This window comes from Schistocerca nitens, chromosome 1 (genome assembly GCF_023898315.1).
Source record: "Schistocerca nitens isolate TAMUIC-IGC-003100 chromosome 1, iqSchNite1.1, whole genome shotgun sequence".
In the NCBI taxonomy this organism is placed as follows: domain Eukaryota; kingdom Metazoa; phylum Arthropoda; class Insecta; order Orthoptera; family Acrididae; genus Schistocerca; species Schistocerca nitens.
The window spans coordinates 462,151,609-462,174,073 of record NC_064614.1 but is presented as its reverse complement, the minus strand read 5'-3'; positions in this window follow the sequence as shown (position 1 = coordinate 462,174,073).

The window sequence follows — 22,465 nt, the reverse complement described above, 5'->3', positions numbered from 1 at the left end:
CTAAGTTCTATGCAACTGATGACCTCAGATGTTAAGTCCCATAGTGCTCAGAGCCAATTGACAGTTCGCAGTGCGATGAGCAACAGACGACGTTCTTGACAACGTTCGACACTGCTGGCACCCCCTGGGCATGTCAGTTGTATTCTAAGGACATCGAGGGGCTGCAACCCCACTGAACGTGATCCGACCCCTTCGGAGAGCAGTGCGACCACAATTTTTGCTCTGGTATACAAGGACTGTTCACAAACATTCGACGAAATTTGAACGTGATCCGAAGTAGCAAATGGTGTTTATGGTTTTTCAGCCCTTCCGTGGCATGGTAAAGACACTCCAGTCTGGCAACACCCTCGACGCCACCCATGCACATTTCTTGAACAAGTTAGAAACCTACCTTTCAGAAATTTCAACACCCATTGAGTCTCGCGGCTGTTCTAGCGCCTCAGTGTTAGGCAACCATTTCGACAACCCTTAGGTGGGGTTTGCCTACCTTATTGAGTATCAAAGTTTCTGACAGGTACGTTTTTAATGTGCTCATCAAAGGTGCGTCGGTGGCAGCGAGGGTGTAGCAAAACTGAGAGGTCTTGGAGGGACCTCCCTGCTGTTTTATTCACGCATATATTAATCTTGCACCTCCAGCCTCCCCCCCCCCCTCCCCCCCCCCCCCCACTGTGTTCGCGCCATAGGAGAAGTGAAAGATCGTAAAATAAAGGGGGATACAATAGTTGAAGTCTGTAATGATCTTATAACGTATAAAAGGCATTACAGTAATAATATAAGCTGTTCAATTAATCACTGAAAACTAGTGTATGCCTACATTAGCGACATCTGGTGAACTTACAACACAAACATCTTGTGGATACTATACGGCAGCTTGTTTTGAACAGTAGTGCTACTGACAACGTGACTCGTGCATATGATGTTATTTATATATATTTGACGATGCTGGTGCTGATTTTGCATTTAACATTTGGCGATGCCATGTGGCTGCAGTACATTAGGACTTTGTTTTTATAAAACAGCTATGCCTCTTCATACTCTAAGCGCACAAATGCATATATATGTCAGTAGTACTTTTCATTATGGTCTATTTATTGTTTTTAAGCTGTAGATAATCTGCGAGTGTATTTATGTTTTTTCCTATTTTTTGCTGCAGATCTGATGATGGTCATTATAGACCGAAACCGGTAATCTGTTAACAAAAATTTTGCAACCATAGACGTAAATTAAAGGAAACTTATTGTATACACGAGTCACTGTTTTCTTCGCGACAATGTCGCAGCTTGGGAATTCTAATATCATTTAATTGTGCTGTTTACGAGGAAGGTAAGCTAACAGCCACGAAGTTGGCGCACTCCAGAACGACAATGGGATGTCACAGTGGGATGTCCAGATTGCTTTGACCAAACTAAATGAAGTTCATATTGTCTCCAGTGACTTGACTGTTGTTAAACGTATGATTATTTCATCTGAGAAATCTATAGCTATTCATGGCACTGAAAGTTGCTTTAAAATGTAAGACAAGAACTTTACTAATGGTCTTTACCTGTTCAACCTTGATTTCCGAATGAAATCAGTGTGTGACTGTACAACCGTGACTAGTTACGAAAAATAATATTCTTGTCATGAATTGTTTACATAGCAGCATACGCATTATCGTTGACAGCGTAAATCGTGTCAGACAGATCATATTCAGTTGCATATCACCACTGAAACTTGGACTGAGTAAAATAAGATCCCTTCCACAGACTCCTTTGTTGACTAAAAAAATATCGCTTTATCATGCTACGATTTGGAAGTTCGTTGCAGTCATATTTATTCAGAGAGATTGTTATTGCTTCCAGACACATACGCTCCACAGTCAGCTTCGCTATAGTAAATCTGGGAGTGGAGTAAAGCCGATGCCGAGTTTCGAAAGCAAATACAGTTTAGGTGCGGAGAAGACGGAGTTCAGCTAGCGGGAATGGGCTTAAGTACTTACACCCCCTGGCGCTCCAGCACGGTGACGTTGTCGCAGCCGCCATATTCACAAGAGCACTCACATTTGGTGATAACAGCTAACGTTGTTAAGCACTGCTTTACCCACAGGCGTATTCCAGGGGCAATGGTTTAGAGATCGCAGGGACAGACCACGGAAACACTTCATAGAACCGAGTAATACAGAATTACATGACGGATTGTAAATATGAGTGATATTGTCTTTTCAATCTCCGACCAGCTGCGAAATGGAAACCGCAGTGAAAAATCAAAAATGTTTTATTTGCAACATTTAGGAACCCCTTTCAGCTCCTTCTCTACATAGTCGCATCGTAATGTGATACCAACTTTTCAATAAGCTCGACATAGCAGGTAACCTGTGATTTAAGCCAATCTCTTGCGTTGGTCAGCAGTTCGTTGTCTGTGCAAAATGCTGTCCTCACAGCTAGCGGTCCATGTGAGCGAAGAGATGAAAATCAGAGGGAGCGAAGTCCGTGTGTATTGTGGGTGACCAAACACTTCCCATGGAAAACACAACAGGATTATCTTCACTGCCCCTGCAATGCGCGTACGAGAATTGTTATAAAGAAGGAAATGCGTAACACTTACGTTACGTGGGTGCATGAAATCAGGCGAAATCTCTCAGCAGGCAGCTCACACTTGGCGGGAGAGGGGGAGTGACAGTCCTCGTATTTACATGTCAGACTGTTATGGAATTTTGCAGACATCTGCGACAAATATTTTTGTTTCTACTATTGAGTTTATTGACGCTTAATAATGGTATTATTGTCTACGGAAGAAGGTGTCATTCTGAGCTTTTCTTTTTTTTATAAGATAGATATGTTTTTCTCGTTCATATTGAGGGTAGATCCTAGCTCTAGCGCGTATGTGCACCTTTCCTTTTTTAACTGTGTGTACATAAATTTCGTTTAAATCGACGTTGCAAAACTCAGCTATCGTATGAAAGATACCAGCGACCTGTATTTCAAATCAAAACTTTCAGACATGCAATATTCATTTCTATTGTTTTTTTGAGCTCTAGCTCACTTCTAACTTGTCTTCCGATATTCAGTGCTGAAGAGTTGAGTTCTTCTGTAAGTCTCTGCCCATGTACACATTTTCACTGACTTCGGATAAGATTAAACTAGTGTGTGTGACCTATTCTGCTGTTAATCATTTACAGAGTACTTACCTTACCTCAAACTCTGACATGCATGTGTATTCATTTACTGTTTTTCAGAATATTCAACTGCTGGAACATGGAGGTCGGCAACGAGTTGTTGGGAGACGTAATGGCCGAACACATACCATGTTTCGTCATTAATTTGTCTTTGAAGAAAGTACAAAGCAGCCCTGAGGTACATTACTGCTCATTTAAAGTCCCTGGCAATATTTTTTCTGCAAGCTAAGTTGAGAATGATTCGGTCATTGGTCTCTAAACAATGACACTGTCAATCTTCAGTACCAATCAGACACAGGCCCCTCTTTAGTAGTTTTAATCGACAGTGGTAAAAAGTGTCATGTATTCCTATACAGCACATCTGTACAGAACATATGTTCTTTCTTGTCGAAGCTTGAACCCCGTGCGATAACATAATCACTTACCACCATCAAATGAAGTATTGCCTTCTCGTGACGGTTGTTGCCTCAATCTGTTATGCGTATGTCATCGCCTTTCTGAAAACTATCACCACTTCAGAGAAAGCGGAGGGAGGAAAACTACAATTCCTATAAGAGCACTGTTGCCTCAAACTCGCTGCTATAGTGTCATGGGCACACGCCCACGTGCTGGCAGAGAGAGCACATGCACGTGTCGACCGTCCACTGCAATCAACGGTGCTGACAACAGAGAAATGGAGGTTTAGAAAAAGGCAAAGGGGTGTAAGGCGTTTTCTTACCGCGGAAGTAGTGCGGAAATGGAAATCCATCAAAAATGGCGCAAGTTTATAGAGAACATTGGATGTCTTTGCGATTCCGATGCTCAATGCAACCTCAAGGGGCAATGGCTGCCACTGCAACTCGCTGGTCTTCAATGAATAAATCCACTTGCTGGTCAGCGATATCGGCAGTGCGATGTGGCGGTCCAGATCAGGTGTTATCGACCATCGACCGTCCTTCGTTGAATCGCTTGTGCCACGCCTTGACCTCTTGCAATGGATATGCAGTGGTCTTCGTGTTTTCGTGCTATTCCTTGATGAATTTCTAATCCCCACACTCCTTCCGCTGACAGGAAACCCCTTTGTTCTTCTTTTGAAGCCTTCATTTCTCTCTTTTTCGCGCGTCTGAGTGCAGTGGATGGTCGACGAGCGCACGTGCTCTCTCCGTCGTCACGTGAATGTGCGCCCATGACACTCGAGCGGTGAATCAGCGTTCTTATAGGGACCACACCTTCTTCCGCAGGCAATGGCATTGCGATCCCTTCAGTGGTTTTCATTTTATAGCCTCCCGCTCGTTTGTTTTTAATAATTTAGTCTTGCTACCAACCCACAATCTAGTCAGTTCAGATTTGAATGCAGTTGACTACAATGGTTTCGTCTGCGCGCCAAAAACAGAATATACATGGAACTAGAATCACAGAAAACTATAGTGACGGTGCTCATTAACCATATTGAAACGAAAATGTTGCTACGTTCTCCCCACCTTGATTACATTTACGTTTGATATACTAGCTTCATTAAATAAGTAACGCAACGCATTTTTATGGGCAATTTAAGATAAAATAGTGCGGAATTTGTTTTGGAACATCGTGGAATATTTCCTCTTCTGCCCCTTTAGCTTCATGAAGTTCCGCTAGGTGGCCTCGCTATACGTAGCCTTCAGAATGGCGTCTGTAACGGAGTATATCTCAGGTAGAAAGCTGTCATTGGGTTTCTTTTGGTGAAAAACCAGAGCATCGCAGATGTTCGCAGGCGCTTGCAAAATGTCTGTGAAAACTGAGCAGTGAACCGAAGCGAGGTGAGTCGTCTCTTATCGCAAATGTTCTTCCTCATCCACCACAGTCTGGATCTCCCACCTTCCGACTTACCATCTGTTTGGCCTAATGAAAGATGTACTCAGAGGGAAACAGTATGTGGATGATGGAGAGGATATTGACACAGCAAGACGATGGCTCCGACGGCTATCAGTAGAGTGGTACCATTCGGGCTTAGAGGCCCTCCCAGTAAGGTGGCGTAAGGCTGCCACATTGAAGGGAGACTGTGTTGAATAATAGGATTTTGTAGTCAAAAGAGTGGGGCATAATGTAGTGTTTTGGAATCCCGAATAAAACTAACCTGCTTTCAGAACAAAATATGTTGCGTTACTTGTTGAACGCCCTTCGGAAAATAGCGTCCAAAAGTAAAGCACAGTCAAGAAATTAATTTCCAGAATTGTACGCCAGATCGGTAACGTGTTACGGTAAAGGTGCATACGTTTGTATCTGCGTCGACACCTCTGTAAGCTAGTTAACGGCATGAGATGCCGTTACTTTTGATACCACTACGTCCCTCCTACCCCCACCCCCATCACCCCTCCCCTTCTTCCTTATTCAGTTCGCAAATGATGGCTGGTATGAAAAATTGTCAGTAAGCCTTCCTATGAGCTGTAATTACTCTATACAGTGTGTAGAATGCTAGTATGTGAAGCATAGAATAACAAAGTTCTCAAGTAGAAGGTACAAACATAGATATAATGATACGGAGAATCTCTTCCATGACATCAGAGCAGATAAAGCAGGCTGTGATTATCCTCATTCACTACAATGCTTGACAGGAACGCAGTATGTTCTTTGCATTCTATCTCATTATCGAGAAAGCATTACAGAGAAGTCTAGGACAGTCATCGTTGTCGGCTGACGGACTAGCGTTCATCCCTCCAATACAAGTCGGACAAGGCGACGGGATTCACATCGAGGGACATAGCTAGTGAGTCCATGTCCTCACTTGAGAGGTCCATATATCAAAACGATTACGAACTGCTTCTCCTCGAAAGAAACGGCAGTAAATAACAGCCAGTAACAACGAAATCGAAACTACAACAAGCAGGTCATACAATAAAGATTTGGTGAACATTGTGGAACACAGAGAATGTAGCCGACTGGATCGCTTAAATAAATGTGTCCAAATTAATATCAATAGTCGTCGTACGACATCCCCCAAACAGAAACACTGTGATCCTCATCCTTGTGAATCATGGTGTCTTTTTTTTTCCTTCTTTATTGGTCATTTCACTCCTGTCACATGGGGGGGGGGGACTATTAGCGGTTATGCTGTTAAGCCAAATTATGTTAAAATACAGGGTGATTCAGCTGCCCCTATCCGTGGGTTCTGTACTACCCGCAATGCCTACAAATATCATGGGCAAAATTTTCATAGTCTCTCGCTCGCTACACACAAACTGTTAGTCCCACAGAAAAAAAATGACTTTTTTTGTAGGAATTTTAATGTAGTTAAATTTTATACTGGGATATCTTTTCTCCTGAGGCCGTGGTTCTCGAACTATTCAAGAAAAAACGCGTTTTTCTCGAACAGCTCGAGCACTGTGAGCCTCCAGCGGAAACGTATACCAATAAAAAATTTAACTACACTAGTAGTAGTATGGTTTTCTGCCTTACCGCAGGTCTTGTCATGAGTTAAGCCTCTTCCACTTTTGTCTGTCCATAGTCAGTCTTTGCATTTCTGAATATTTATCTCCTTTGATATTGTCCAGCATTTGATATATTCTTTATCCTCTTCCCCTTTTTCTCTCCGCCATTCCTTCTATTCCTTCCTTCAATGAACAGTCCCTTCTCAAAGAATGTCCAGTCCAGTTCCGTTTTCTCCTTCTGATGACTTTCGGCGTGTTTCTTTCCTTCCTAACTCTTCTTAATACTTCTTGATTCCTTACTCGGTCTTCCCATTTCACTTTTTCCGTTCGTCTCCATATCCACATCTCTAGTGCCTCCAGTCTTCTTTCATCTTCCTTCCTCAAATGGTTCAAATGGCTGTGAGCACTATGGGACTTAACATCTGAGGTCATCAGTCCCCTAGAACTTAGAACTACTGAAACCTAACTAACCTAAGGACATCACACACATCCATGCCCGAGGCAGAATTCGAACCTGCGACCGTAGTGGTCCCACGGTTCCAGACTGAAGCGCCTAGAACCGCTCGGCCACTGCGGCCGGCCCTTCCTCAGTGTCCAGCTCTCCTCACCATACAGTGCAACGCTCCAGATGCAACATTTGGCGAGTCTTTTCCTCAGATCTTTTAGTGGTCCGCAAAGTAATTTCTGTTTCATCTGAGTCCTACTTTTGCCATTGGAATTCTTTCCCTAATTTCTGTTGAGCGATACATATCATCCATTATTACACTTCCCAAGTAATTGAAGTTATTCACTTGCTCTATTTCCTCTCCCACTATTTTCATACGGCATTTTCTTCCCTTTCCTTCACTTACCATGCTTTTCGTTTTCTTCTTGTTACTCTTCATTCCACATTCTTCTAATTGTGTGTTTAGATCATCTAACATTTGTTCCACCTCTCTTGCAATCTCTGCCATCATAACCATGTCGTCTGCAAATCTTATACACTCCACTCTCTGATCTGCTATAAAACTCCTGTCCTTCCATCAAAACTTTCATTAATACTACATTAAATTTCCTAAAAAAAATTATCCTCTTCATCTTTTCTGTAGGCCTACAGATTATGTGTAGCAAGCGAGAGAAAATGAAAATCTCAATCATGGATTTTGAAGGCGTTGCGAGTTGCATAAAACCCATAGGTAGGGGCAGCTGAATCAGCCTCTTATACGAGGCTAAGGCAATTATTACCCGCAAAGTAGTTATAAAATTTTATTGTAATCAAATAGGAAACTTACAAGAACATCATTTTTCGACGTAGTCTCTCTGCGTTTCAACGCACTTGGTCCGTCGTTGTACAAGCTTCCTGATGCCCTCATAAAAGTACGTTCTCGATCGAGCTGCGAGCCAGGAATGCACCGCTTCTTTCGCTGCTTCGTGCGAGGCAAATCGACGGCTCCTTCGTGCCTGTTTGAGTGGACCAAACAAGTGATAGTCATAAGGGGCAAGATCGGGACTACATGGAGGATGACCCAGTACTTCAAATTCGAGTTTATGAAGCGTTTCAGCAGTGTGGGCAGCAGTATGCGGACGGGCATTGTCGTGCAACAACACAACACCTCTTGACAGCAATCGTCGCTTCAAATTGCAGGCTTTAGCGTGGCAGTAAGCATCTCACTGTAACGTACACTGTTTATTATTGTGCCCCTGTCCCCATAATGTTCCAGTACTGGACCTCGTGCGTCCCAAAAAACCGTAAGCATCAGTTTTCCTGCGGACGGTTGCGTCTTGAACTTTTTCCTGCACCACGAATTTGGATGTTTCCATTCCATACTCTGCCGTTTACTCTCTGGCTCTTAATGATAGATCCATGTTTCGTCACCAGTAATGAACCTGTCCAAGAAGTTGTCCCCTTCGTTACCATAGCGATCCAGATGTTTTTTGCAGATGTCCAAGCGCGTTTGTTTATGCAACTGTGTGAGTTGTTTTGGGACCCATCTTGCACAAACTTTATGAGGCCCAAGTCTGCTGTGGATGATTTCGTAGGCAGAACCGTGACTAATTTGCAGACGATGTGCCGCTTCGTCAATAGTTAATCGTCTGTCTAAGACAATCATTTCACGTGAACGCTCAATGGTTTCTTCAGTTATGGCGGTAAACGCTCTTCCGGTTCCTTCATCGTGCGTAGCACTTGTGCAACCATTTCGGAATTTTTTAATCCATTCGTAGACACTCCGTTGTGGCAAAACACTGTTACTATACTGTACCGAAAGTCTTCGATGAATTTCAGCCCCTGATAAGCCTTTCGACCACAAAAAACGGATCACTGAATGTTGCTCTTCTATGGCGCAAATAGACAGCGGAGTAGCCGTGATTTACAGCTCGGCAGCTATAATGAATCTAACCTAGCAGCTTGAAAATTGGAAAGATATAACAAGAAATAAACAAAGCATGCGTCATCAACGTAAAACGACAGTTCTACCAAAATAAACAAAAATATAACTAAATTTCGGATAATAATTGACTCATCCCCGTATATATAATTTTTTACAGTTGGAAGATTAAAATAACAGGGCTGAAATAGTATACAAATGCCTTCTTTTGATAATTTATTGTAAAACACAAATGACGATGCTGTGACTGGTGCTAATATGACGGCGTTGATGATAACGATGACGCAAGCAACAAGTTTCTCAAGACCATCTCCCAGTAAATTCTGTGCGACTAAGTGGGAAATAAGGCTGGAGGGATGAGCGGCAGTAGAATAGAACAGATATATGAGTCACTATGTCTGTAAGTGAGGGGATACTCCTGTAATGAAAAACGGAGGCTATGACAGGAAATAACGAGGGTGGATGCGGGGACTAGGAGAAATGTTGGACCCCTCTTCTAAGGAGAGGATTTGGGCTATAGCTTGTAGAATGGATAGACGTCACGGCAGATTTCTAGGTCCTGGATAGAGAGCCTGTTGAAGTTGCCTCAGGATAGAATATGGTATAGAGGTTGAAGGAAGGTGGTTGGAACGTGTGGTATAGACGCAACAGCAGCAGCCTGGGGTTGGAGAGAACTGGCCTTCGAGTTTGTGTGAAATACAAGATTGGCGAAGACGTTCGAGTAAACTGAAGATAGCAAGGAATTTTATGAAAGTAGCGGATACGTGTACGAGATGGAACACGGAAGACGGTTTTGGAAGATGAGACGGAATGCACGGGGTTTTTCGGCTTGGAAAGAGTGGAAAAGTTTTGGCGGTGCAGAGATATAGGGCTACGTTAGCAAGGATCGGATAAGTCTTTTGTAGATATAGAGGACTGTGGAAAGATGTAATCCCCATGTTCAGTCTGTTGTGGTGCTGTGGCGTTTTCTGTTGGATGGTTTGTAGGTGTGGGTGCCATGTTAGTTTGCAGTCGAGAGTTAGTGAAAGAACTTTAATTACTGCAATAATGCCTATGACGAGATGAAGTCAATAGAAGAATGGCGACTAGTTTAACATCAAAATTTTGGAAGAATTTTCCAGTCTAGGAATCAAGATTATTCGGGGCGGAGAGAATAAGAATACATCAGAAGACAGGAGAAGGTAAATAAAACATTCTCATCAAAGTTACTGTACTGGTATACATTGTTAAAATGACCTCCTGTAATAGTTCCTTAAATATACCTGTGGAAGCATTTGAAATGCAGTCCTGTGTAAGGATATTTAAGAAGAGTAAATTAAGTGTAAAAATAGGTGAGAAAGGGAGTCTATGCACTATGGGTCTTTTTTTTTTTTGGTCATCAGTCTACTGACTGGTTTGATGCGGCCCGCCACGAATTCCTTTCCTGTGCTAACCTCTTCATCTCAGAGTAGCACTTGCAACCTACGTCCTCAATTATTTGCTTGACGTATTCCAATCTCTGTCTTCCTCTACCGTTTTTGCCCTCTACAGCTCCCTCTAGTACCCTCTAGTACCCTCATGTCTTAGCAGATGTCCTATCATCCTGTCCCTTCTCCTTATCAGTGTTTTCCACATATTCCTTTCCTCTCAGATTCTGCGTAGAACCTCCTCATTCCTTACCTTATCAGTCCACCTAATTTTCAACTTTCGTCTATAGCACCACATCTCAAATGCTTCGATTCTCTTCTGTTCCGGTTTTCCCACAGTCCATGTTTCACTACCATACAATGCTGTACTTCAGACGTACATCCTCAGAAATTTCTTCCTCAAATTAAGGCCGGTATTTGATATTAGTAGACTTCTCTTGGCCAGAAATGCCTTTTTTGCCATAGCGAGTCTGCTTTTGATGTGCTCCTTTCTCCGTCCGTCATTGGTTATTTTATAGCCTAGGTAGCAGAATTCCTTAACTTCATTGACTTCGTGACCATCAATCCTGATGTTAAGTTTCTCGCTGTTCTCATTTCTACTACTTCTCATTACCTTCGTGTTTCTCCGATTTACTCTCAAACCATACTGTGTACTCATTAGACTGTTCATTCCGTTCAGCAGATCATTTAATTCTTCTTCACTTTCACTCAGGATAGCAATGTCATCAGCGAATCGTATCATTGATATCCTTTCACCTTGTATTTTAATTCCACTCCCGAACCTTTCTTTTATTTCCATCATTGCTTCCTCGATGTACAGATTGAAGAGTAGGGGCGAAAGGCTACAGCCTTGTCTTACACCCTTCTTAATACGAGCACTTCGTTCTTGATCGTCCACTCTTATTATTCCCTCTTGGTTGTTGTACATATTGTATATGACCCGTCTCTCCCTATAGCTTACCCCTACTTTTTTCAGAATCTCGAACAGCTTGCACCATTTTATAATGTCGAACGCTTTTTCCAGGTCGACAAATCCTATGAAAGTGTCTTGCTTTTTCCTTAGCCTTGCTTCCATTATTAGCCGTAACGTCAGAATTGCCTCTCTCGTCCCTTTACTTTTCCTAAAGCCAAACTGATCGTTGCCTAGCGCATTCTCAATTTTCTTTTCCATTCTTCTGTATATTATTCTTGTTAGCAGTTTCGATACATGAGCTGTTAAGCTGATTGTGCGATAATTCTCGCAATTGTCAGCTCTTGCCGTCTTCGGAACTGTGTGGATGATGCTTTTCCGAAAGTCAGATGGTATGTCGTCAGACTCATATATTCTGCACACCAACGTGAATAGTCGTTTTGTTGCCACTTCCCCCAATGATTTTAGAAATTTTGATGGAATGTTATCTATCCCTTCTGCCTTATTTGACCGTAAGTCCTCCAAAGCTCTTTTAAATTCCGATTCTAATACTGGATCCCCTATCTCTTCTAAATCGACTCATGTTTCTTCTTCTATCACATCAGACAAATCTTCACCCTCATAGAGGCTTTCAATGTATTCTTTCCACCTATCTGCTCTCTCCTCTGCATTTAACAGTGGAATTCCCGTTGCACTCTTAATGTTACCACCGTTGCTTTTAATGTCACCAAAGGTTGTTTTGACTTTCCTGTATGCTGAGTCTGTCCTTCCGACAATCATATCTTTTTCGATGTCTTCACATTTTTCCTGCAGCCATTTCTTCTTAGCTTCCCTGCACTTCCTATTTATTTCATTCCTCAGCGACTTGTATTTCTGTATTCCTGATTTTACCGGAACATGTTTGTACTTCCTCCTTTCATCAATCAACTGAAATATTTCTTCTGTTACCCATGGTTTCTTCGCAGCTACCTTCTTTGTACCTATGTTTTCCTTCCCAACTTCTGTGATGGCCCTTTTTAGAGATGTCCATTCCTCTTCAACTGTACTGCCTACTGCTCTATTCCTTATTGCTGTATCTATAGAGTTAGAGAACTTCAAACGTATCTCGTCATTCCTTAGTACTTTCGTATCCCACTTCTTTGCGTATTGATTCTTCCTGACTAATGTCTTGAACTTCAGCCTTCTCTTCATCACTAATATATTGTGATCTGAGTCTATATCTGCTCCTGGGTACGCCTTACAGTCCAGTATCTGATTTCGGAATCTCTGTCTGACCAAGATGTAATCTAATTGAAATCTTCCCGTATCTCCCGGCTTTTTCCAAGTATACCTCCTCCTCTTGTGATTCCTGAACATGGTATTCGCTATTACTAGCTGAAACTTGTTACAGAACTCAATTAGTCTTTCTCCTCTTTCGTTCCTTGTCCCAAGCCCATATTCTCCTGTAACCTTTTCTTCTACTCCTTCCCCTACAACTGCATTCCAGTCGGCCATGACTATTAGGTTTTCGTCCCCCTTTACATACTGCATTACCCTTTCAATATCCTCATAACTTTCTCTATCTGTTCACCTTCAGCTTGCGACGTCGGCATGTATACCTGAACTATCGTTGTCGGTGTTGGTCTGCTGTCGATTCTGATTAGAACAACCCGGTCACTGAACTGTTCACAGTAACACACCCTCTGCCCTACCTTCCTATTCATAACGAATCCTACACCTGTTATACCATTTTCTGCTGCTGTTGATATTACCCGATACTCATCTGACCAGAAATCCTTGTCTTCCTTCCACTTCACTTCACTGACCACTACTACATCTAGATTGAGCCTTTGCATTTCCCTTTTCAGATTTTCTAGTTTCCCTACCACGTTCAAGCTTCTGACATTTCACGCCCCGACTCGTAGAACGTTATCCTTTCGTTGATTATTCAATCTTTTTCTCATGGTAACCTCCCCCTTGGCAGTCCCCTCCCGGAGATCCGAATGGGGGACTATTCCGGAATCTTTTTCCAATGGAGAGATCATCATGACACTTCTTCAATTACAGGGAAATGTCCTGTGGATACACTTTACGTGTCTTTAATGCAGTGGTTTCTATTGCCTTCTGCATCCTCATGTCGTTGATCATTGCTGATTCTTCCGCCTTTAGGGGCAATTTCCCACCCCTAGGACAAGAGAGTGCCCTGAACCTCTATCTGTTCCTCCGCCCTCTTTGACAAGGCCGTTGGCAGAATGAGGCTGACTTCTTATGCTGATTATTTATCAAAATTTAGGCAGTGGCGGGGATCGAACCCGGGACCGAAGACTTTTGATTATAAATCAAAGACGCTACCCCACGTTACGTGTCTTTAATGCAGTGGTTTCCATTGCCTTCTGCATCCTCATGTCGTTGATCATTGCTGATTCTTCCGCCTTTAGGGGCAATTTCCCACCCCTAGGACAAGAGAGTGTCCTGAACCTCTATCCGTTCCTCCGCCCTCTTTTGACAAGGCCGTTGGCAGAATGAGGCTGACTTCTTATATTAACTCCAGATCGTTAATATGGAGATTGAGGTAGTTGAGGGCAAGATTGTGAAGGCAGGGGAAAACTAAAATATGGGAAACAACGAACAGCTAAAGAAAAAAAAGATTGTTTTCACCAAAACCTATAGAACCAACACTTTCAATACAACATATCTGTCTCTATGTATCCATCTCGGATGTATAATATCTGCCAGAGTGAGTGGTCCTGTTCCTCGTTGATACCCGTAGCGAATGCAAGCTGTATGGAAACTGCAATCGCTTTAAATCGAAGGGCAGGGCATATTTGAATCACTGGGTGTCAATGGAATGCGACGAATGAATACGTCTTCACCTGCCATATGCTGCTACAATATGTTTTTGGAGAATTCGTCTCCTATTGCTTCAGCTCAGTTTTCACTGTTACAAGTTGAACTGTGTTATAGCGCGACTCGAACTGTTCGAACAGTTTACGTTACAGATCGCAAATCTCTGGTTCTGTACTATATTTTGATCGGTCCGCGATATAGTGACTTTTGTTGGTACTATATCCACAACCTGCCTTAGCGTTTCTATGGCACTAAAATATCTTCTGGATGTATGTCATATACAGGGTGATTCACGAAGATGTGCAAATATTTCAATATGTTATTCTACAAGAAAAAAGGTCATATAAACATAGGTCCGCAAATGTTTACTTACAGAGTCACGGCTAATAAAAGATTTTGCCTGAAATTTAGCAACTTCGCTCATATGAAGCCACCGCAAAACTGTACGAGGTTAAAGTAAATCACGGTTTCCATTTATTTTTTTGTTATTGGGAGTCTGGTGAATCAGCAGTGGTTTTTCAGAAGAACGAGATACAATATTATAAATTCCACAGCGAATGCGCTGAGAGGTGCACTGGGGGGAATCTAGCGCGCAAACATGTGAGAAAATAAATCGTTTGTTTGCTGTGGGGTTTGTTTTTATCTCCTATTATTTTATATCGCATTCCTGTGAGAGTATTGTTAAAACGTAGAGCGCTCGATCGGGTGGAATCTAGTGCTTGGTGAACAAACACTGTCAATACCAGAACATCCACTAGCGTTTGAGACACTTGGTGGGTTGAAGATGTCTTAAGCCAGATGGAAGGAACAAAGACGGAATTTAGCCTGGTAAAGGGAGAAAGAAATGGTGCGAATTAATGAGAACGGAACAGCAAAGAGTCGACAGTAGATCAGCAGTCCAGTGCCTCAGTTGTTTCTACTTCTCTAGGAAAACGATGAAACGAAACCCCCGAAGAGAATAATTTCTAAAAGAGAAAGTAGTTCGTTACGCACCGACTAACGTCCTAGAAAAGTAGTCGTTAATAGTATGGGGTGCAATTCTAATTGGAAATTTCAGTGACGACCAATATCGTAGCTGTCTTTGTTATGCATCATTCGACTTTACACCATGGACGTTGCATGTTACTGAATGAACAAAGTGCAGTCTTATAAGATTTGGAATGCAGCGTAAAAATTCGGCAAACACGAGTTAAATAGTGTCAGTGGCAACTCATAGAAAAAATGATTAACATGTAAGTAGAATGAACTCATACTATGTAAATATCAGGCAGAGGGGAGAAAGGAAAGGAACTAATGATATCTACTGGAGTGAGACTTGGCGCAGAATCAGCGGCGTCGAATGAAAATGTGTGGCAGATCGGGACTCGAACATGGCCCATCGAGGCGAATCGATTATTTGGATGTGTGATGCCTATTCTCTCGGATCCGTCCAAATCCTCAGCTGTGATACATATTACGTAGATTGAACGAGGAAGGGTGAGAAAGGAGACGAAAGGTAAGGAAGTAATGATATCAGCTGCAGCTGGACACGTGAGTCAGCTTGGACGTGGATTTGCGATGAACACACATTGATACGATCATACGTAGAATGAGTTCATGACTTCCAGTGTAACTTTTTTGGGTACAAAAGATATTAGGAAGCTCACTATTAAACACAATTATTGTAAATGAGTGCTTATGTTTGAATTTTGTGAATTATGTTCACAAATACAGTAAATGATGGACAAAACCTTATTCGGCGTTCTTATTTTCTGTCTGTGATGATATGTGCTATTTGCATCTGTGGTTACTGTGTCCATTCGTATCGAGTATCTTTTGTATGAAAGTTTAATGGGTTGCACTGGTAGCCTCATGCAGGTCCTTTCGAAATTCTAAAAACTTATAGATAATGCCTGCCTCTTTAAAGTTGTTCATCGTCATTGCTACTGAAGTAGTTAACTTTTTAAACGATTAATTAGTCGTTACAGACCTGTATCAAATTTGTGTCACTCTATCGGCATGCACTCTCGATATTTAACAAAATTTCCATCTGCAGAAACTTCACATAAATACCAAAGCTGGCAGATACATCTTTTGCTGGCACTCGGAAAATGGATCTATCAGCTGCGCAGCTTACCCTATTCAATAAAAATGTGCTTTTTTATGTAAATTAATGAAATACACCAATAGCCGTGGTTATAAAATACATCACTGGTCCAAAATGATTTTTCTTTCTGTCAACTTAATAATGAAAATACGCGACCTCGTTTTCTATTAAACCTATTTTAAAATATAGTTATGTAATATATACTGATTCTAAGATGTATCAGAGATGTTCACAACGCGATAAATTATATCTTCTTCACTAGTATAAACAGAATTTAATTTCCTTTTTTGTACCATATGGACAGATTGCATGAACATGTCTCCAGTTACCGTTATTTTCACATTTACGTTGTAGTGCGTTAAATTTTTAAATAACATCTCAGTCTCAATAAACGCTTTGCAATATTAGCTCTTATCAGTTATAACATTTAGCATAAAGCGGATTAATTATTATTTCTCTTGAATAGAATATAAATCAGTAAAAACTTTTAAACTGACTAGAATATAATCTCTCGATTAAAGTTGCCTCTTTTGTCTTTTAATGGTAAGTTTAGGATTAAATATCGATTATTTTGCTTAAGTAAACTCTCTGGTGAAAATTTTTGCACAATTGATATTTTTTTCTTAAGGGAGTTTCTAAGTCAGAATCTAAAAAATAAATACACTGACAAGAGATTATTTTATTTTTAAAAGAACAAGCTAATTACTTATTTCAGCCCTTTTTTGTATACTTACTGTGCTCGAGTTTCACACTGTTTTCTCCCAAATAAAGTATTCATTTGGCCTTTCATGTCCACAAAATCAAGCAAATGGTACACTAATAACCACCACCACTTAAAAAAAAAAAAAAAAAAAAAACAAGACTAAAACATTTAAACTATTTCAGGCGTTGACTTCTATCAAACTCTGTACATAACAATAGCTTTTTGCGCTCGGGTATGGAATCTCAATACAGTTTTGTTTAAAGTGAGAATAATAGTGTTCAGTTGCACTACGGACATTGCAGCAAATAGGACAGTGAACAGTGTCAGTAGTACCTTATTATGTGTAAGTTGGAGGTTTACTTTTATTTAGTGTTACAGAACAGAATTCACCTACCCGACAGCGTTACGATACTATCAGTTCATCAATAATATAAATTCTGAACCTGTTTGCTACCTGAATTACTTTCTCAATTAAAAAAAAAAACTGTTTACGGTCACACTGGACGCGACACTACATGCGGATGAGTATCAAACATCAAACTCAAAGCGACTGCTACAGTTATTGTCAACTGCAATACTCTTCATTTCCTTCATCTAAATTCGATGCGAGGTGTAACACTCATAACGACAGGAGTACGCTAATCATTATCTACACATCACTATGCCTAAACTTGGACTGCTTTGTATTTTGTTGTGAAATCTGCTGAAATAATGTACTGAGCTGGACCGTATTACGGTCTTCACCTAACTTGCACTGTAAGTGTACTTTCCTAAACACAATTAGATAGAGATTTCCCACTCAGCAAACTGAACAATTCCCAGAACACTATCTGAATAGGAATATAGATGAACAAACGAACAGCGTTGTTTCTCCGTTTCTAACAATAATTTATTTTAATGATTAGTTTCAGGAAATCCTGTGTAGTCAGCCAGCATCTCTTCCTTACCACTTTGCTTTTTCTGCGTGGCCAGCGACGCATTTTCTTTGCTGTTATTTTGCGTAGAGACTGCCGCAGCGCCACTTCGCCTCATCAGACTTCTACGGCATAAAAATGCAGTCACGTAATACTATTGTTGAGATGCTGTAACTTTTAATTCAGCTCAAACATCCACGGTAGCAGAAAACTTGCTTATTGATATAAGTCAATGAAATGGATGGCAGTTTGCGCACTAGTACTATCAAATTATACATTTGCTTGATAGGGCGACACTAAAACAGGTATGTGGCAACGCAATAAGAAATAATCAACATTTGTTAAGAGTCATGATTCAAACTTTACTTAACTTTTGGTGCAAGTTTGATGAGTGGCACTTGATGTCCTATACCAAATACAATGAAATACATATAACTTTGCTGTCTCTTGATAGTCTGTTATATGGTCACTATGACTGAAAGTAATTATGCAGAGACTTAATTTCTTAGACTTTCCCTGCGATTTGATGTCATTTTGTAGAATCAGGTGTGCCGGCGGTCCATGTCTTTCCAAAATCGTATTTCGACGTCATGATCTGGCCACACGGCCGGAAAAGAACGGATGAGTTCCTGGACCATCTGACCGCAAGACATCACAAAATTAAATTCACCATGGAATGATGGTCAACTCCTTTCTCTGATGTCCTGGTGAAGAGTAAGGCAGATGGTTCATTCGGTCACAGTGTGTGTAGGAAACCAAAACACACCGACTTCTATCTAAAGGCTGACAGCTGCCACGGTCTAGCACAGAAGAACTGGGTGCTGAGAACACTTTTACACCGAGCCAAGACGCTCTCCGACCCTGACAGTTTGACAATGGGCTCAGAACATCTCCAACTAGTGTTCACGGACAACGGATATTCAACTAGGGACATCCATCCGCAAAGCCTTACATCCCACCAGACAAACTGGTACAACGGAAGAGGAACAGGAAGAAGAGACCAGGAAGGTCATCTTTCTACCGCATGCAGGACGTATGTATGCTAAGATCAGCAGAATTCTGAAGAAACACAAAATAAAAAATGTGTTCTGCTCACCTGGCAAGATCAGGGCGCTCCTTGGGACGGTGAAGAATTATATGCGGTTAAGAAAACATGGTATTCACTGTATACCTTGTGAATGCGATATGTCTTACACCTGTCAGAACAGTGGACATTAGGTGTAAGGAACACCAAAGACATGCCAGACTACGACGGGCCACTAAATCAGCAATAGCAGAACTTTGCCTGGCACTTGAACACACCATGAATTACGAGAAAACCATTATCATGGTATCATGGCTCAAATCCCCAAATTCTGGGACAGCGTCATGAATCTGTTGAATTCAAAATGGCGGAGAACCTGATCAACGAGAAGCAGGATATCACACCAGTACGACGTGTAATCCGGGTTTGGAACTACTACAGAAACATCAGTAAAAAGTCCCTTCTCCAATGAGGAACCTCACATGACCGTGGGCGTAATGAACAGGATCAGAACTCATATGGAGCACGAGACGGCAACTTCCTCCTCGGGAGACAACGACAGCAGTCACGGACAAGATAGGAAACAGCATCAACCACCTGAAACCTCAGGCACTGCACAACCTGAGAGCAGACACAATATGAAACACCAGACGGAGACTGCCGTCACAAGGGATTTCTGCAGCGTTCGCGGACATATTTTGCAACTCCAGCAGCAACCTGATGCGGCAGAAAGTGCATCTCGCAGGCGCGTATCGAATTCAGAACGACAGGAGGATGATACGGCCCGAAAGAAAGCTGCAGCGGCCGCAAACAGCAGAAGGGACGTCTACAGCTTCACAATAGTGGCGGTCGCGAACCTAATATGGAACGCCACAGGACTGCCGCCACCGCGGAAGACAGCCGGAACTGGAGCGGACGGAAGAGGTAACGCTTGGAGACGGATGCCCCCTCAAGAAACAGTCACAGCAGGCGCGGACGGCATAATAACACTAGGCACCGCCCAGGCACAAAACTGGGACCCGTTCAGCAAAACGACCAGTCTCAGAAACACCTGATGAAGACATGGAGTTACGACGTCGAAATATTATGTTGGGAAGACACGGACCACTGGCAGTACACCCGATTATCCGAGATGCAGACACTTGTTTCATTGTCCTTGTTCTCCGTAAGTAGCGACTACTAAGTCGTAACTGTAGCCTTCTCAATGGAATTTGCGGAACTGTGCTCCGTAGCAGGAACTGTACTTAGCTGGGTGCAGGCACTGAACTGAACGGAGCGAATGTCCGCGGCGAGTCAACTTTGCTCAACTTTACTGTCTGTCGGCGGAAGGATTTCCAACTCCACCAGTACTGGTTTGAAGGAGGGTAGTCCATGGTTGACAGCGCTTTCTTTGATGGCTGGTAGTACTATTGGTGGGCGAAAAAGAAGTTCTGGAGGGACGGAAGCAGAAAGATGTCCCGAATAGCGAATGCCATCTGGAGACTGCTGTTCGGAACTGAGAGGCACCGCGCGAGTGGTTGCGCTTGTGTGGTGATGGCCACTTGTAGTACTGTTATGTACCTCTTAAACCAGGGCTTAACAACTGGCCGGTTTTGAGCGCGAGTACTCGCGTCTGCTCAGGCACGTGCTCGCGAGCAGGTGCAAGGTCGCGGAGTAGGGAGGGAGGGGAGGGAGGGGAAATGCGCGCGCACATTTGAATGTGATGTCGCGTTCTTAGCAGATTTAACGCCATCTGAATGCTTTGAACATTTCACTACAAGGTAAAGATCTGCTAATTACTCATTTCATAGATCGAATATGAGCTTTTAAAATGAAATTGACAGTTTGGGTGAGTCAGCTGGAAACAGGAAACCTAGCTCATTTTCCTAAATTACCATCCATGCAAGATGTTCACAAAGACTGTGAACGTTATTCACATAGTTTAGTTGATCAACGCTTTCAAGATCTGACAGCACTAGACAGTGATTTTGATCTGTTCTCTCCATATTCAGCGAATATTGAAGAGATTCGTCCTGAGCTGCAGCAAGAAATTATTGACCTGCAGTGTGACAGAGAATACAGAGACAAATTCAGAACAAGAAAAACATTTTGGAATTCTACAGACACTTCCCTCAGGATAGATTTCCTCGTTTGCACAAACTGGCGGCTACAATAATATCAATGTTCGGTTCCACGTATGTTTGTGAACAACTGTTCTCTGCGCTGAAATGTAACAAGACGCGCCTGAGAAACGTATTGTCTGATCGAAATTTAAACTGCACGCTGCGCCTAAAATGCACAAGAACAATTACTCCGAACATAGACGCAATTGTAAAGGGCAAAAAGTACAAGATAACCGAGAATCCCACACTTCAGTAACACCTTTTATTGTGTAACAGTTCACAAATTAATGCGAATGTAGAGGCAAACACTAAGCTAATAAAATTATGTGGCATGTGTACATTTTCCTTTATTTGTTTCATTTGTCGCAGTAATAATTCGTGAGTGATATCCCTGCAGGCGGCCGCGGATTTACATTGACTGGCGGCAGCTGTTGTGTGCCCCACGTGACTTTCCCCACTCTCCGCTCTGGTCCGGTAGTGGGGGTAGCGTGCTCGCGCTGCTCCGTGCTCGCGCCTTGCTGCTCACAGCTTGCTCCGCGAGCACGTATGTTGTGAAGCCCTGTCTTAAACCATGCACACAAAAATATATATAAAAATAATTATGTATCCAGTCCTTTTCAAATATTACTAAGTAATGTGACACTTTACAACATGACGTGCCACAATCATTTTGGATGGTCACAAATGTTAAGTACAGAGTCCTTTGATCAAATAACGTGGTGATTTTTTCCGGGCTAGTTTCTGGCACGGTGTGTAGATTTGGTAGTGTTTTTCCCTAGACTCGGCTGCCAACAGATTGATCCACGACCGACAGACAGGAGACCACTTATATGTTATGGCATAATTAATGCACCTGCACCACTATGATTGTCCAAAAGGCCGCATCTCCTCTAGGGGACGTGTTCACCATGTGGCGCCTACCTGCTGAGGCCTAGTGACAGGAATTCTGTGACTAACTTAAGTGACATCACAGAATTGGTGCTACGCACAATCTCTATGGCACTAGCAGCCCACGATATGATTTCCAGAGTCAAATTTTGTCGGAAACGTAAAAATCATCATACACTGTGCGTTTTATGAGTACATTACACTATAGAAAAACTGAAAAAAGAATTAAAAACTATAAATAAATTTCAGCAATATTAATTGAAACCAACTGCCTTCAAGGGATTATGTGCTTCATAGTCGAACTTTTGTGAGCTGTGCAGTCTTAGAGCTTCATCTAATGTAAAAAAATACAACTTTTATATCACGTGCTACAGAAAACAAACATTCAGAACGGAAAACTGGTAAGGAAAAGTCACATCATTACAAAGAAATCAGCGTTTATTTTGAAAATGCAGCTAACTTTTGTCTGCCATTGTTTACGAGGCGATTGTCCATTATTTTAGAATGAATTTTTTCGAAAATATTTCTCAAAATTTAACATGTCTTTCGAGTGATGTATTTCAGATTGAGTCGTGGCCGGCTCGCGTTGATGTCATTTCTTCTTTGGCATTTTTTCACAATCGAGTGGCGTCTTATTGCTCCCTGAGTTACTACCGTAACGAGTTGCTGACTTGCCTCCGTCAATGGCAGCAGCAGCGTTTAT